The sequence below is a fragment of the Oxyura jamaicensis genome, chromosome 3 (genome assembly GCF_011077185.1).
Source record: "Oxyura jamaicensis isolate SHBP4307 breed ruddy duck chromosome 3, BPBGC_Ojam_1.0, whole genome shotgun sequence".
NCBI lineage: Eukaryota > Metazoa > Chordata > Aves > Anseriformes > Anatidae > Oxyura > Oxyura jamaicensis.
The window spans coordinates 45,528,602-45,543,098 of NC_048895.1; the positions used below are offsets into that span (position 1 = coordinate 45,528,602).

Consider the following 14,497-nt stretch of genomic DNA (forward strand, 5'->3'; position numbering starts at 1 on the left):
TTAAAAAAAAAAAAAGCCTTACTTATACAAATATAACCGGTAGCTACTGTGAAATCCATAACAAGGATCAGCTAGCCAGGAGGCAGTTTTCAAGGACCACTGTGATGAAGGGGGATGTTTTTAGGGTGAGGTCATGTCCAAACGCAGCCTCAGCTGATGGCAAGCTTGTACACGAGCACTGAATAAGCACCTTGTCTTGCGTGGTCCCCGCTCCAAGGAGCCTGCAGTCTTGTAAACCTGACACACACGTACAGGCCTGGTTTCTTTAAAATGGCTTTTTTCAGTTTTTGTGTGGTGGTGTTTCTTTTAAGTCATTGAGTTCTTCTTTCTATGTCTCCCTCTATTTATGCATCTCTTCTCTGTTTTGGTAATCCAGCAAGCCAGTTTTATGCACAGTACTTTTCTTTGCCACGCAGAAATACTACTAAGTCCTGAGCAGACAACCAAGAGGGGATGGAAGGGAAGCAACAAACAGAGCATGTTGTGGTGAGCCAGCAAAGTGGGCAGGGAGCACAGGCAAGAAAGTTCTGTCTCCATGCTCCTGCCTTCTCCTTTATGTGCTGTTTTCTGGTACTATTTCCCTTTCCCTCAGAAATGCCTGTCTCTGTGGTAGTCAGCTGCATCTGTGCTTTGTGATAACATTGCTGTTCAAATAGTGGGATGGAAAAGGACATGTAGGTGAGAGGAAAATATCTAAAGCCAAACACACTGAAGCGGGATTGGGCCAGAATATCTTTCTTCAGAGCTTCTAAATCAAAAAAGCTCAGAAAAAAGGTATCTTGCCATGTTTTATGTTCATAGTCATGGCAAACCACGTAGTATCTTAGGCAGCCTTTGGTGACCTTTGATGCAATGGCCTCTGTTTGCAAATGCATGTAGACTGCTCAAGTCTTTGTAGGTATGCCATGGCTCAGCCTGAATGATACAAGTTAGTTTATACAACTCAGCTGGGACATAGGTCTTGATCCATTCTGGTAGGGTGAGGTGGTTCTTTGCCCTGTGCTAGCGTTTGAGGGTGACTATTTCATTGACTTTAATAACCTGTCTCTTTTTACTAAAAGCAAAAGTCAGTTTATTTATTTATTTTTGAAAGTAGTTGTATTAACATACAGTAGTTGTATTAAACAAAAAAAACATCTTGTTTGATCATTCTTTCTTCTTTTATTGCTTGAATGTACTTTTCTTTAAAATAAACTTAAAATGTTCATTTTTTATTCTGCTGTGAAGTCTCTCATCAAAAAAAGAAAAAAGGAAAGAAAAAATCATTCAGTCATTGAAACACCTCGCTGAGGTATTTAGAGAGCCCCAACCATCCTAACACACAGAAGGCTGATAGTGAGGCAGTATTGTGTTAGGCTGGTTGGGACTGGTTTTTTTGTTTTGCTTCCTGCTGCCCAGTAAATCTAGTGGAGGGAGAACAAATCCACATGGCGATGATTTACTGTATTGTTTTTGGCATCATGCAGGGGAATTTACCACAGATAAAGGCTTGGGTAAGTGCTACTGAGGAGGACACAGATAAGACTCTAGCAGTAGTACACGTTTAATGCAGAGGGTTTTTTTTTTTGACCTTTGTTTGGAGATCTCTGCTTTTGGTTGTGGTGGTGGGTAAAATGTGTGTGCAAGCTCCAGTATGGCTCTTGAAACACAAGTTTAAATTGCTTTCTCACAATAAAGACACAATATATGTTTCTAGACAGATTTATTGATTATGGAAATCCTGGAAAGTTTCCAAACAGGGAATGACATGACTTCATTACACCCTTCACCATATTTCTGGTGTTCCATTTGAATCCTCCCTTTTTATTTTTTTGTCTCTAAAATGACTCTCCACATTCTGTGGCAGGACACTGGCTGTGCTTTCCTTCTCTCCAATTGCTTATGCCTAATTTAGGAAACCTAAATTAGTGCTGTGATAATGCAGTACAATGCAGTGATTTTTCTTAACCATTTCTTCCATCCTCCAGATGTCTCTGGAGTACCACATGGTACAGAAAGTTTTAGATGAGTGTTGTTCTGGAATATATTAATTCTGTAACTATTTGGATGTCACTTGGAGGAAAAATCATGTAAGGACATCACTGGAAACTGCTGGCACACAGCTCTACTTTTCAGTAACTTTCAGTATTCTTAACTTTTCACATTTTATTAAAAAATAATAAGGGACATTAAGTAACTTCTCATCTACTTCAGATACTTGCATAAAAGTGAATGCCATGCTGGTGTTGTTAGAAGTGTTGTTCAACTCTACAGCTGTGGTACTGAGAGTTATTAGAGACGGATGCAGTCTGGAGCATGGCGTTTGTAAAACTCCAGAAGTTAAAACTAAATCCTTGCATGTTTCTAATGTTTGATATAACAACATGCCTACACAATATTAATATCTTTTTTTTTTTTTTTTTGGTAATTAACTTTTTGTTCCTTTTATTTACATGTCAGATTTTGTATCAGAAGTCTCTGCTTATTTTTATTTAAATGATGACCAGACATAGTGAGTCTTATGCTATCCTGTATGCTATCCTGACTAGCCTCTCAGCTGAGGTCAGAAGCTATTAACTTCGACAGCTGTTTCATCAGCTGGGTGAGACTGGTAACAGCAGACTTTCTCTCACAATTTGCTAAGCACTGAAGAGCACAAAGATAACGTGGCAGTACTGAACCAAACCCAAACATCTTTTTGTGTTGGCTACAGGTTGTCATAGTTATACCCATCTTTGCTCATCTTGCTTTCTCTTGTCTTTTCTCCTCTTTCTAAATCCAGTCCAATTTGCTCACAATTTGCTTTGTAGAGCATGAATGACCACCGTCTTATCAGATTTGGGCCTTGATAAGAAGCAGGGTTAGGAACTGAAGAAGGAAGAAGAGATGACTTTTGATGTCATCTTCATCTCATTCTGCAAACCTAATTATCATATCCACATAGTGGTGTGTTGCATTTGGACATTTGTATTTTAAAATAACTTAAACTCAGGAGTTTTTCTGTCAGGTAGCAGAAAATGAGAAGCACCTGCTCAAAAAAGCTAATTGACTTATCCAGATGGAGCAGATGATACTTAGTAAGAGTTGAAGGATGTTCTGAAAGGATGTGGAAAACGATTACAAGAGTAGAGAGAGATTATATATATATATTAGTAAGATAGTTCATAATCTGCTGTGCTTGTTAAGTCTTAGCTCTCTCTGTGAAAAAGCTGTTTTTGCCTTTCTTTCTCTTATTTCAGAATTTCTCAGCTTGACTGTTGATGTCAGTTAACTGCAGGACAGAACTCATCCAAGTATCAGAAGAGATACTTTGAGTAGTATGTATTTGTAGAAATATGCAATATTTTTCTTTCTTATTTTCTTCCTTTTTTTTTTTTTTTTTTTTTTTCTTCTTAAAGAAGATGATTTCTGCTAGCCTACCGGAACTGATTTTAAGTTGGTAATTCATCGTATATTGATACATAGCCTTGTTTTCCAAATCATGAGTTAAGTCCAATGCTTTGAATTGGAGCATATGTAGTAGTATAATTTTACTTCTGAAACCATTGGTGTTCTTTCTGACATGGCACAGAATATAATACACGACATTAAGCCACATCCTTATGTAGTGAAAGCCATCGACGTTAGAAGCATTCCATTGGCCAGTACAATTGGATTCTGCTTAACTACTCTATAGCACCAGTTTGATACTGCTTGGGAAGACAAGACTGGGATGAACATTCATCCAAGGGCCTCACCCTGGCATGAGGTGGTGAGGGACCAGCTATGAATATTCTTGGTGTGCTGGTTAAGGTGGTTGAGCTGGCTGTGGCATGAGATGCTAAGCAACACTATGGGAAGAAATATTTATTTTGAATACACTGCTTAATAGCTGTTTGTTGAATTATTTATTTATTGTAGTAAACTTGTACAGCATTTGAATATTGTCACCAGTTTTCCATGGAAGTTTCACATTTCAAACACCTTGTATGTGTTGCAAGAGTCCTTTCACTGCAGAAGGCAAATTACTGGATTCTCCTTATTGTGAGTGGGCTTCTTTCTTTAGCAGGAGTTGCAAACAGACATGTTTTCTATTTTGGCAGTTTCATCTTCATGTTATTCTGCAAGTCAGTCCCTCCCCCCCCCCTTTTTTTTTCTTCCAGTAGTGGATCATTTCTTTTATGGTAGCTCAAACAGATGTTGTATATCATGGCTACTGACTTCTCTTGCTTCTTGCCTAAGTGGCAGACCATTAGTATAAACAACCCCCATCCTCTGTGGGAAGTCCTCTGGATCACCATGGGATGAGAGGAAGGGAGATGTGGTGTTTTTTATTATTATTATTTTGTATATAATATGGACACGTGATGCATGCCTTCTGTTGTGTGTACTGGAACTATCTACTGGAGGAGCACCAATCACTAATGGTAGTTCCCTTATGAGATAAGATGGTCTCTTAAGGGATTTTGTTCCTTTCATGTTTTCTAGTATAAGTAGAGTTCAAAGAGGTAGGTTCTGCCTGCAGTTGATGCCAGGACAGCATTGGAAAAGAGAAGACTAGATGCTTCTCAACTTAGATTATTTAGGTTTTTCTTGTATCCTAAGAAGATATCAACTACAGTCTGAGAAATGTTACCTGCCATTTTCTGGCAAGCTCACTGGATGCCCAACTGGTGGGTAGGAGGTCCAGCTTTTCTGGTGTTCCAACACCATGGAATGATGCTTCTTTCAGTTGTTGCTTACAGTCCTAATGGCATTTATTTCACCTAGAGTTTTAATAGTCCTTGTTACTTGCACAGGTTTTCTCCATGTGGTGTCTGTGCCCCAGTAGAAACTAGGTACAGTTAGGTGAGATGTGCTGCTTGGTGTGAATTATGAAAGAAACGTGATATTGTGGAAAAAAAAAAAAGTGATCCGCAATTTTAGTGAGGTCACGATGTCACAGAGCAGACACCTTTCTGTTTTCTGTCCTGGAGTCTGCTCATATCACTGCATATGTGTACTCATACCTCTTGCAATATGTATTGAAGACAGGCGGTCGCTTCTAAGGGCTTTGCTTTCAACCAAGTCTGATATACAGAATTCTCTTACACTTCTTCAGTTTTGTCTTGCCCCAAAACTCCATGTTTTGCAGAAATATGTAAAGGCGGCTTGCTAGTCCTGCTGGAAAAGTATGGTTCCCAGGCTGTTGAATGACAGCTTCCCCTGTGGGCTGTTTTCCTGTTTTGTCACTGTTTCCTGAAAGTGGACTCCTTTCCCACATCTTCTTGGAACCCCATACCCTTTGCTGTAAGTCACAGCCTTGGTAGGTGCCATCACGCCAAGTGCTATACCGATAGAGGGCTCATAACAGCTCCTTCTTCAAAGAGTTTGCAAGGTGAAAACAAACAAACAAAAAAACCCTCGTAATAATATGAATGTTTAAGTAAAACAAGGTTCTGGATGGATTCAGGCCCCTCTTAAACTGAGCAGTTTGTTCCACCCTGTGCTAAGCAGAAACCCTGTGGCTTAGTCCTGAGTTTGGAGACTTCTCAGTATTTGAGATGCTGAGGTTTGTGTCTCTGTTTATGCTTCTGTCCCCAGGTATGAATTTGCACCAGTTCTTCAGGACTGGCATAAGCTCCCACGTTGCAGTATCACCACCAGTATGATGAGCAGTATCTCCAGTACAAAGTGTAGATGTGAACTTCTGTTCTGCATCTGGTGAGAGAAAGAGAAGCCATTTAAAGTGACATTTAAAATGGAGAGGTCTTTCATAAACATCTTTGTGAGTAATAGCAACCTTCTGCACTGGCTGGGGGGGGGGGTGGGGGAGGTGTACTGGAGCTTTGCCTGAAATGGCCAAAGGACTTAAGCCTTGCATCTGATCCCATTCCTCCAACATCCAGCATGCTGCCTTCAGAAGGATTTTTGAGGCCCCTAACAACACAGAGGTCTTTCTCCTTAATTTAGTGCTTTGTCTGGCCTGTCTTTTACACACTTCACCCAGAGCTTTTAGGCCTCTCTTAGACTACTCTCTCCTTGAGCTGTGTTTGCCCCAAACATTAAATTTGTCCCTTCTTCCTTTTTTATCTATGAAATGAAATTATATTCAGCTGAAGTTCTGAAGTTTATGTCTCTTTCTGTTCCTCACATGATTACAAAATTTTTATTTTTTTAAAGATTCTTTCTTTCTGCTCACTTGCCCAAGCATCCATCAGTCAAAGAATAGGGTGAACTTATTCACTGAGAGGAAAACCTGTGGTGCCTACTGATCTCAGTGGCTAGTTTTTGGCATGCTGCATGCTACAAAGCATCTTTTGGTCCTTGCTCTGCTGTGCACAGCTCTGGATTGATTGAGGCCTGACTGCTGGCAAGGGCAGTGGTATAGCTCCTTCTTCCACAGGGTATGCGGTGGTGAAAGGGAAAGAGAATGGAAAACTGGTTAATGTTAGGTAGGGAGTAGCTAAAAGCATGGTCTGCTTGTGAGGAGTGCATTGCTAGAAAGGCTGATTGGGGTGTCTGGGGCTGAGATGGGGCATATTTGGCTGGCTTGGGGTGGGAGATTAAATAGTGACAGATGGTTCACATAGTTTCCTAATGCAGGAGAAGGTATGAAGCATGTCTGTGTTCATGAGAGAGAGTGCCGGAGCTTGGGGGATTGATTACGTGTGAGAAGCTTAACATGTGAGCACACAGTTTGTATGCAAGCATGCAGAGGCAAGAGTGTTTGTGTCAAAGGACGTGTGTGTGAGAACTTGTCTAGCTCTGTGTGTGTGTACAGAAGGGGGATTCTTATGTTGTAGGAAGAGAGGACCAGAACATATTTGTGTAGGCTGGTAAGTTTTGTTGTGCTTTTTTTTTTTTTTTTAAAAAAAAAAATGATGTAACTTCCCTCACTGTAAAACTATAAATGCTGAAAAGATGTATTTCCCTGCTGAAATGCTCTTTCCTGCAAATATTATAAGTTCTTGAAACACCATTATTTTTAATAAAGCATTCTGTCAGAAGACATAAAAATTTATCTTCTGATATTCTGAAGTGTGATGAAGCCAAGTTTTGCAGTACATACCTAAGTCATAACACATAGAAGGCACTTAATTTGTGGACCATTACAACATACTTTAGGTCATGTTATGGCCAAAGGCTGAGACTTAATTTACCCAAACAGTATTGTAGTCACACTGAAATGCACTTCCTGAACTCTTACTGTTTTTTATGGGCTATTTTCTTTTTTTTTTTTTTTTCTTTTTTTCCAATAAGAAAACAGTCAAGTCTCTGTTGTGCAATGGTGAACAAGAATCTGATATTGCTGACAATCTGTCAGGAAATTTTGGTTCTATCCAGAGTCTTCCAGTCATGTTATAAAGTATAGCAGCATGTAGTAGCATTTCACTTAGCTAGATTACTTGGACAATACTGATATGGCATAGAAATAATTGTGGAAGATAGTCATGATTGTACCGAAGCTTTACGACTTCCTTACAGCAGTGTTGTTCAATCAGAATATTTTAGAAGGGCAAAAGCAATTAAATAACATCTGGACAAATTAAGAGTATGTCTTGTCAAAATCGATTTGTTATTCTCTTTTTGCTGTAGTCTTTCTTGTGTATTTTACCATCCTTTTCAGACTTGAGGTGTTCTTTTAATTCATGATCAGCACCTTAGACTCGTTCTGAGAAATATATGCAGTCCTGCAGTCCCTAACTTCTTCTAGGTATAATGCATCTCTTCAGAGGTTGTTCTGTTTTTGGGGGGGGGGGGGGGGGGTTGTTTGTTTGTTTTAATTATAGGTCAGCCTTTGAATTTGCTCCACTATAATTCTAATGGACTAAAACAAAAGCAAAAAATCTATGAAAAATTAGAACTTCATCCTTATACTAAGATTCTAGTTGCAGAGATTATTCTAGGAGCAATTGGTTGGGAGTAGGAAACTGAACATATTTTAAGGATGGCCTCACTTTGGCTCTTAGCATAGTGAACACATTGTAAACTTTTTTATTCTAATATATACAAAAATAGTGTGCCAAGAACAGCCAGAGAGAGAGGTGTTGAGCATAAAGTTAGGCTATTCTTTTTTTAACTTATTAGATAGTCTGACACGTTACTGTTATGTGTTCTGCTGCAGTCACACTGCTCCCCCATCAGCTTTATCCTGCGAAGCAGGGAAAACTGTTCAGTGGGAAGCTTTCAAGGCAGAGCTGGGTACTATGAGAAGTCACCTGGGGAGTCCACAAACAGCGCTGCCATTCCTGTCAGTGCCACAGCAGTGCCCTTGTATGCTGCCGAGAGCAGTTGGCTCCCAAAAAGTTGTAGCTGAGGTAGGGAGAAAGGTCTTGACTCCTCAGGGACAAAAGAGTTGGTGTTGGGCAGCTGATAGAACTGCAGTCTCAAGAAGTCTTGGATGCTCCCAAAGAACAGTCAAGAAATTTCCCTGTGGGTAAACAGGATGATGGGGGCAGTCCCTGACACCTGTCAGCAAAGGATTGATCTCTACTCTGGAGTGGAAAGATTGCTCCTGCCTGGTTTGATTAAATATTCTCATTGTTCACATTTAGTAATATTGATTGATACTAAACTCATGATGACCTCAGTGCAACTGCGTGGGGAATAAGCTTCTTGAGTTGGTTTGCATTGGTGGGGGAGGGAGGGAGGGAAAAAAAAAAAACTGATTAAAGACATAATTGCTGCCCTTGGTGCTATTACATGGCAATGAGTTCCTGAAGATATTTATTCCTTAAAAATTAAATCTTTACTAAAATGTTTCTACCTTTTGTTCTGTCCTATCACGTTATTCTTGCATTGGGAACAGAATAGATTAGTTACGAGTGCTTGGTATTGCCTGGTTTGTTGGGGCATTCAGCACTCATTGCACTATTTTCTTATGGGCCTACCATGACACCCCAGTGAAAATTCAGTCTCCAGAATTCTATTTCTAAAAGGGGGATGGGAGATACACTGCTGTCTTCTTTTCTCCCCCAAGCTTTAACCATTGCTTTCCCTCTCCCTTTTATCTTCATGATGGGAGAGGCATAGCACCTTGCTTACCTTACTTCTTGACAGAAGGTGCAGATGATCAGGGTTGGCAATGACAGATTCAATGGATTTATGTGGGTGGATGCAGTGATTTATCTATTTGTTTAGTTATTTATTTTTAAAGGGAAGGGACTCATTTATTTAAGTCTTAGATCAATTATTGGCTTCCCTTCTATTTTAAGAACTAACTTAGCTTAATGAACCCTTACCAAAGTCAATGGTAGGACCCAACCCAACTTGGGAACATCCATCTCTTGTTGAGTTTTATGTCACCACAGAAAGTAGCCCTATATGGACAAAAAGCATTTATATACTAGTTGGAAGCATGTCAATGTGGCACAATATCTATTTTAATTGCTGAAAACTGGAAGGATTGCTCAGATTACAACTGGTTTCCAAATTTATTATCTTCCATTTTTAACTGTGAAATGAAGGAAATTCATCTTGCTTTTTGATCTCAAAACTGACTTGGTGTTAGTAAACTCTCTGGTAGTAACTGGCTTTTTCTTGCCTTTCCACACTCAAAAGGTGCAACCTCCAAAGCAAAATGGAAGTGAATTTCTTTTTTTCATTTCTTTTATTTAACTCTGGTTGGTGCTGAGTCTGTGCTGCTATCTTAAACAAACCAACAAACAAAACTCATTTGGAAGGCTAAATCAAACTACTTCTTTGTGAAATGGTGTAAACTTATCAAAATGTTGATTGTCAACAATGTTTCTACAAGCCCACGGAATTTAGTGCACAACTCTTACTGACTTCTGCAGTGGACTTTGAATCAGACCCTGTGTGCTTGTTTTAAAATATTTGATACTGCATATCCATGTTACAGAAAACATTGTTTAAATTTAGGAAGGGTGGAAGCAGCTGAAACGTGCTGCAGTCCTCGCCAATTGTCTTGGGGGAAAAAAAGGACTACTTGATGAAATATTACATTGTTCAACTGTATACATCCTGTTCGTATTAAAGCTTGCTTATAAATATTTCAGAAATATTTCACATAGCTTATGTAATTCATACAATTTTACATATACTACTACTACAACCTGTCTTCAGGGTTTTTGATTCTGCTGTGTCTGTTACTATGAAAAGGAGCTTTGTCAGGTACTGGCTTCTGTTAGAAAATTCATAGCTTGTGGTAATCTGACTTGTTTCACTGTTAGAAAGTACGTAAATTTCTATTTTGTAAGGTTTAAGAGTGACTTTATAAAAACAGAAGTCTAAAGCTTTTATTCCTGTTACTCTGGGATTCTGTGCTGCAGCATCATGCTCTTTTACATATCTGAAGGCAGGCCAAAATGCTGGAGTAGTTTCTGCAAAGTTTGGGTGGAGGGTTGGGGCCTTGGTCTGAAAATCACCAAAGCTTCTGCTGAATGGCTCAGTCTCTCCATTTTACTCTCGAGCCTCTGCCTTCTGTGTGCATCTTCTGTGGCTTATTTATGTGTCAGTGGTGCTTAAAAGCTGCAGTCGTGAACTGGGATGTCAATATGCTGTTGGACTTCATGCAGATTGAAAAGATTGGTTTTGAAAATCTGGTGGTCCTTTTTCTTTTTTTTTTTTTCTTTTTTTTTTTGACTCCAAGTAATTTTTTATTTTCTGAAATGCTTGCCTGAATTACAGCTGTCTGTGTGTTTTTCGATAAATGGCAGTTTTATTTACTTAACTATTGTTGAGTATTGTTACCTGTTTTTAATGTCTGTTAAATGAACTTTCCATCATTTTACTGTTCCAAATCTTGATAAAACAAATGTTTTAACTTTCAGATTGGACCATTTATTTATTTATTTTTCCCACAATCAGTACTGGTAAAATTTGCTGAAGTGAAATGATGATGACTTTGATGTGAATCTATAGCACAAAATTGCCCCATTTAGAGAGCAAGCACTGGGATCTTCCTAATGTTTAACCACTAGAAGTTGTAAGGAAGTCCTAAAGTGGGTTTTCTATTGATCTGTGAGATTACAGTGGAAAATGTTTTGGATAGCTAAGCCATGCAAAAGGCAAATTTATATAAGCCTCTTCTCCTCCTCTTCTTCTTTCATAATTATGGCTTTTTTTCCCTTCTATTTGAGGGAAATGGGGACTTCTCGTAACATAACATAATATGTGATGATTTTAACTGCAGCTACAATGAATCAATTAGAGCTTTCAAAACTTCAGTCATGCAAAATAGTATGGCATTTCAGGGTAAGACAGAGAATATAATAAAGCATAAGAGTTGTCAGCACAAAGAACTAGAAACAATACAGGAAAAAACATTTTCCCAGAATACAGGATTAAATCGGACTGTCTGAACATACTTGAGGATATTCACAAGACTACAACTCATTCAAAATTCTAAGAGCCTTCCCCTGTAGTTTTTGATTTGGCCTTTTTTATAGGAAAAGCATGGGCAAATTTCTTTTAAAAACAGATGTCTTATGCACATTCTCACATAGGAAACAATATTTCATATTTCCTTGCTCAAAAGAAAAATACAATCTGACAGTATTGGGTATGTGTCAATATAGAAGTCTTAATGCTCCAAAATAAAGCCCAGACTCTGAAATCTTTTTGTTCATACTGAGTAATTTCCTATTTTACAATTAGCCAACAGGACTCCTCTGGAATAAAGACTGGTACTTACTGAGAATAAACATGTGTGTCTTGGTCTTTGTTAATTGTAAATGAATAAAGTTTTCATATTTGCACAGCTGAAATGTTAAACGTTCCAAGGGTGAAAGAGCACTCAACTGTAAAATCTTATTTTTGGTGGTTTGTCATAGACTTCTATAGGATCCGCTTTGTCCTTAGTCGTTGTCGACCTTTTTGAACATTTTCTCCAACTGCAGTGTTCCATGGTTATGCTCTAATTTTGGGTCGTTCTTTGTGGCCAGGGAACTTCCTTTCCTCTGTGGGATGTACCAAACAGCTGGATGCTGGATATCCAATTAATGAAAGGGAAAATGGCTTTGGGAGAATCTCCTCTGGAACGTGGAGAAGGGAACTTTTTAGTATGTATAGGAAAGATGACATTTCCTTTAGGAAAAAGTTATGCTGAATTTGTTAGACAAGTAACCAATACAGTTCTATAGACTTTCTTTGACATTAATTATTCAGTAGAAAATAATGTTATTTTTATGGGTTTTCTTTTAAAATTAACCTAAAAAGGTTTTACAGCGAGGATAATGTTCTGTAGAAACTTTCCATTATAAATACCTTCTATTTCCCTCTGGGTTTGTTCTGGCAAAACTGAAGTCCATTTAACTTCTTACTTTTTTAATAAGGTTAATAGCTAATTCAGAAGCACTGGCAGCCTGGATAGGGAGCGAATGATGTTCTTTTGTGTCCTGCAGTAATTTTTTTGGAAAAGAGGAGTGTTGGACACATCTTGCAGAACCTTGCTGCAGTTATCTGTTTGAATGTAAAACCCACTTGTGAACACGTTTCAAATTTGGCTCTCTTAACTCTGCCACCTTAATCGTTAATTCTGACATGAATTTCCATCATATGTGGCAAATACACATGTGTGCATAGGGTTGCTATTAGCTGGGATTTAGCTGTTTCCCCATAAGCATTCATGGGAGGGTATTTTCTCAAGTAAGTATATTGCTTTGCTGTGGTAGATCTGAAATGAAGGGTGCACTGCTGTAACTCATGCTTTTATTATGCTTTGTGGAGTGGAGTTCTTTATGTTTGGGGTGAAAATTAAGAATCAATTTTAAGCTGGGGCATGTAGGCTCACCCATTGCTGGGGAATATATGAGTTGAAACCTTTGAGAAGCTAATGGGAAAGATATGACTGAAAATGGAACATTTTTAACGAATATTTTACCCTGCACAGAAGTGTCCCTATGTGTTTATTAGTTGACAGCTATAATATGTAGACTTGCCTTAATAAATTCAAGAATATCATTTTCCTGAGAATTTTGTTGCAAAGTAAGTATACATTAAAAGGTTTGTATCTATAGATTTTAAAAGAAAGTCATAGTTAAGTATAAAACTACTGTGTGTGTTAAAACTCCTTTTCTTTAATAGGAGTTCTTACTGTGCCTCCTGAGTTCTCAAATACCTGATAATTAAAATCTTGTGGTACAATATAAATGTGTGTTCATGCATTTATATAACTGACTAGTAATGGGTCTGTATATGGCTACAGATGTGCCATGTATCAAAAGTACATTAGTGTCTTTTGAGACTTAATTCTGTACTACATACATTAACATTTATTTTGCATTTCTATACACTATAAAGTACTTCTGCTCCAGCAGAAACACCTTCAGAACACACAAATGAGTACGTGAAAGCTGTACTGTTTTCTGTCTTTATTGGTTGGTCTGATAACTGCTTTCCCTATAAACTGTTTATATCCTGTTTATATACCACAGCTACAGTATCCTAGTTGTTACAACAATCATGGAGATATTTTACAAAGCATCCATCCAAAAATCCACTATTTTTCACTGCATGTGGTTACCTCAAAATGTCTAACTGTATTTGCTGACCTCTTCTTTTCCATTGTATACTCTGAGTCTCAGCATATTGCAATCCTGTAGAAGTCAAAAGGTGTAGAGGAATTAGTTGTCTATTGGACTGGGATGTTGCTTCGGGTATAAAAAAAAAAAAAGTGTGTTTTGCTTTTTTCCACCACAAATTTTTGTTTATCTGTATATTTGTTCTGAGGAAGTGTCTGCCTTCATTGTCACAGAGCGTGACTTCTTACTGCCTCTGGTAAGCTCTCAATATTAAAGAGGGGAAAATTAACTCTTGCTTATGTATTGATGTTTATCTCAGTTGAAGATCTTGGCTCAAGAAAGCTTTTTTGGGGTATGGGTTCAGGGTCAGTACAAGAAAGCCTACATAGAAAAATACAGCTTTCATGTCTGACTCACCTTACAGGCTGCCTAAAGACAGTTATCTTTTTTTTTTTTTTTTTTTTTTTTTTTTTGAAAACTAGGGCATGATATGCTCATCCTGGTTTCTGTTGCCTTGACAAAGGAAGGGCATGGCTAACGGGAAGCTTGGCCCTTCTACTGCTTGCCATTTCTGCTAATGGAATCTGTTGATGAAGGTGTGAGTTAAAGTAGTCTCTCAACTGTCTTCAAGTTATCCAGAAAATGGAACCCTAGATGCAAATGCTTGACAGTGCTGTGGATGTGACTGTAGACTGAAGGTGTCTGGGGAAGTTTCCTAGTGAAAGATGTAGGTTGCTATGGCCTCTTAACCATGAAAAGCAGTAAGGCTAGGTTTCTACACTTGCTGTTGGGAGTTGAGTGGCTAAGTTACATTTTCAACATAGAAGTGCTTTTCAAAAGTTTCAATGTTGTTTGGAAGCTTTGCCACTTCAAACTGCTGTATATAAACGCTGAGGCATTTTTCAAGTCTATCTATCAAAAGTAAAAACCCTATTGAAGGAAAACTGAAGAAATGACAAGCAAAAGTTAATATTTATTAACTTTGCTTCTCAATCGATGCGTATAGCCCATGATATGTTCTCTGACCTTCCCTGTCCTTCGTAACAAAACACTTAACAGTATAAATAAATACT

At 38.3% G+C, this 14,497-nt stretch overlaps 1 protein-coding gene across 2 annotated transcripts in view; it reads left to right on the top strand.

The window, feature by feature from the left end:
• The window catches only part of PDE10A (phosphodiesterase 10A), a 368,478-nt gene that overhangs the window by 12,514 nt on the left and 341,467 nt on the right, over positions 1 to 14,497 (top strand). The window contains exon 2 of one of the 2 annotated variants that reach the window (XM_035320291.1): positions 5,542 to 5,725. The exons of the other annotated variant lie outside the window; for it this stretch is intronic. The gene's annotated coding sequence lies outside the window, so the exon portion shown is untranslated. The remainder of the gene's footprint in view (positions 1 to 5,541; positions 5,726 to 14,497) is intronic. 2 annotated transcript variants of the gene reach the window in all.